Here is a 3,582-nt window from a genome sequence, read left to right on the forward strand (position 1 = left end):
ATATTATAAATGCGAAAGTTGTAGATGTTTGTTTATAAACAGTGGAAGCTAATCTGGAGACGGCCATATATAAACCGAGTCCTGAATTAAACTGGTTTTGTTTTTATTTCAGAAATTTTAACATACTGGATTTATTTTGACATTGCCTTACTAAATGAAACCACACAACTATCTTCTTGAAAATAACACTACAATAAGTTACGCAAACTGTACTTAAATGTAAAATAAAAAAGATTAAGTTACGAATAAAATGAATATCAGTATAAAGTAATTGTAGTTTTACTCGCTCATTAGAGCGCGTAAAGTTACAATTGGCGTTAGCCAATACTGCCAACTAGCCTAAGCAGCATATTGACAACATTAAACTTTTAGTCAAAAATACTCTGACACACATGCCATATACGAACAAAACTACAAAATAATCAAAAAAGTTTAAAAGTAAAATCGAGATAATTGGTGAAAATATTCCTTAATCATGGATAAATTTTGGCTCAATGTTTGTAGAGGTAAAGACGAAGATCTGCTTTCATATATTAACGCAATGTCAAACTGACCATGAATAAATGAAACAAACATATTTATCTTCAATTGCATCGACAATATCCAACCATATCAGAAAAGAAACAAAAAGATCTTTCAAAATACCTTACATTGGTTATATAACACGAACGTTTTCCTAAACGTTATAAGCTTACTTGAGCGTACCATTCCGGAATTAATTAAGAGAAAAGGCATACTCCCGAGGGATGCCTACGTACTTGTAATTGAGAAAATGTGGTGCGTGAAGTTTCATGAACAGAAAAAAGACTATTGTTCTATTTTCTATTATCAATAGTTCTGAGCACATTAATAAGTCTGTGGAAGTTTTGTAAAATTAATTAGTTTGACGCAATCTCTTAATCAATATAAGTGATGCAACTATCGATACATACATGTTATGTAGACTCTATGTCTATCTATCATGCGGGTATGGGATTAAAGACTTCACTTACCCTAAAAATTCTTATAGAGAATTTCGCAGAAACGCAGGTTTCCACACGTTGTGTGCTTTCGTCGTTAATGCAAACTCACAAAGAATACAAACATCACTTTAGAAATCAGAGCTCTTCAATTTTGAACCTGCAGAAAATCTATGATACCGCTCCACTCCCAACTAGGCTATCGCTTATTTATTTATAGTAATTAGTGAGGTATAATGAGAAATCGAGTTGGGTAAATATTTGCGAACCCTACAAATATTTTTTTTCTGTGCATTAATAATTGAATAAAATATAAATTGGAAAAAAAAATGTGTATTAGCAAATTAAATTACTCGTAAGTGCTTAAAAAGATATAAATAAGAAAACACGAAAAAAACTTAAGAATGTTGAGTTTTCTGCTCACTATTAGCCCAGAGTTTGTTTGTGCCCGAAACGGCGATAGGCTCGCCCCGTATCTCATCATACGACGTATAACACAGCAAAAAGTGGGTGCCTTAGTTGCACTTCTGCCTATCCCTTCGAGGATAAAGGCGTGATGTGTTTCAAAACATTATAAAACTAATTGTTTCCGCCCGGGATCGAACCGGGGACCTTGTGCGTGTGAAGCACACGTGATAACCGCTACACTACGGAAACTTATTTCGGGTTGGACTAATTGTGTATAACTATCTTTAAAAGGCCTCGGTGACCATTAAAAATCATTTCTCTAATGTTGAGGCCTTTGGGCCGCACTAACAATGGCATCAAAATTCGTAAAGTATTTAATTATCGCCTTAATCGACATAAACTACGATATCACACTATCGAATCGTAATAACGAAGTCTCCTACATACTTTTAGGGTTCCTTACCTCAGAAGAAACCATTTTAGGATCACTTTTTATCCGTCTGTCTGTCTGGCAAGACCTTTTTCTCAGGAACGCGTAAAGATATCAATTTAGAATATCAAATACTCGAGTCAACGGTCTCTTTCAACTGTGGACAAGGGCAGTGTAAGGTAGGGTCACTCGTTCTCTTAGTAGGCAAACGAGCGAGCGGCCCGCGTGATGATAAGCAGCACCCGGGGCCCATGGACTAAAGCAATGCCATAGACACAGCCAAACCGTTGGATCATTTTACCCTATAAATAGAAACCACCATAACCTAATAACACAAGTTATCCTTTTTTTTCGACCATCATTTAGATGTGATGTGATGACTACGTTTCAATCTGTATGATTTCTATTGAGGGATACAATAGGGTTTGAATTTTTTTGTGGACAAAACACGTAAAGGAAAAAAAAATAAAAAACAATCTTTATCCTTTTGTCCAAATATAAATTAACAAGTCCATAGCATACGTGTTTTACCCATCATAACCTGAGGTCGATTAGCACTTGAGTTCACGCGTCATTAAGTTCTTTCGGACCCGCGGCCTACTTACCTAAGGAGCTGTGTGAATTGTGTATTGTATCTCTAATGTGCGGTGAGTCGAACATCTTTTCTTTTGGAATGGGTGGGCTATGACTTGTGTTTGCTCGTGGATTCCCTTCCAATATAAATAAATATGAAAAATGTCCATGTATATATTAAATTTGGTAGAAATAATACAGTATTTTTGTATCTAAGGTAAGCTTTGGAAAATATTTGCGATTAAAAACAATATAATGTATCCAAGTATTTTTATAGTAATTACAAGTCTAAGGTAGTCATAGTGTAGTGTAAATTTTGAGACAATCGATAACATACAGACAAACAGAAAAGGGGACTTTGTTTTATAATATGTATAGATTTAGTTTCAGATTAAATAATGCCAGCCGTATAAAGTTAATTTGAATCAATGAAAGTATTTATAAATCGGTTTGAGCAATATTATATAATACTTTCATTTTGAATCTAGTTACAGAGGTCGCATTTCATTTAACAATCAAACTACCAAATAAATTATATACAATTTTCCATGTTAAAAATCTCGATAACGTCGATTCAAGTAAAAACCTCAACACATTACATTATATCGGTACTAAAAATGTTGAAGTTTCCTGGTATGATTTTAATTTCATGAATCTGATTTTAAAGCATATTTGAAGACGAATATTGCATACGTCGGCTGATTAACAAAAACGTTATACTTCGACCATTATTCTCTAGCTATCTTGCATATTTGTAGATTAAATTAGTGCAAATAAAGACTTTTTTCGTGCAGCAACATTATTTTTATTTAGAGCTGAATAAGCCAATCAAAGAATAGGTTACTTTATTCTATATTTTAATTATTCTTTAATATATTCTGTAAACTTATTGATACATAAAATAAAACATATTTTAATACCACAATGGGGAAGCCGCGCAAGTCTGAAAAGGGTCGGACTCTACACCGGGAAAAATATTTGTAACTTTTGTAAATATTTGTTTCAGGTTTGGGTGCTGTGGGTTAAAAAGTATCTAGAAGTTCCTGTAGCAGGGTTAGGGCTTTGTGATATGTCATTTTAAAATGTGTCACAATTTTATAAGAATTCAAAGAAGGTTTGGTTAAAACCCATGTTTTATATAGAAACAATTATAAAGAACTTTTTAGTTGGCATTAATGCTCATAGTTTATAAGTTTCCTGCATTATTCATTA

General features: G+C 33.3%; 1 non-coding gene across 1 annotated transcript; it reads right to left on the minus strand.

Annotated features, from left to right (window-relative positions):
• Positions 1-1,543: 1,543 nt before the first annotated feature.
• On the minus strand, positions 1,544-1,616 carry Trnav-cac. Its single transcript has one exon. It is a non-coding gene; the product is annotated as a tRNA-Val (tRNA).
• Between the last annotated feature and the right edge of the window lie 1,966 nt (positions 1,617-3,582).

Source organism: Manduca sexta, chromosome 14, assembly GCF_014839805.1.
Source record: "Manduca sexta isolate Smith_Timp_Sample1 chromosome 14, JHU_Msex_v1.0, whole genome shotgun sequence".
NCBI lineage: Eukaryota > Metazoa > Arthropoda > Insecta > Lepidoptera > Sphingidae > Manduca > Manduca sexta.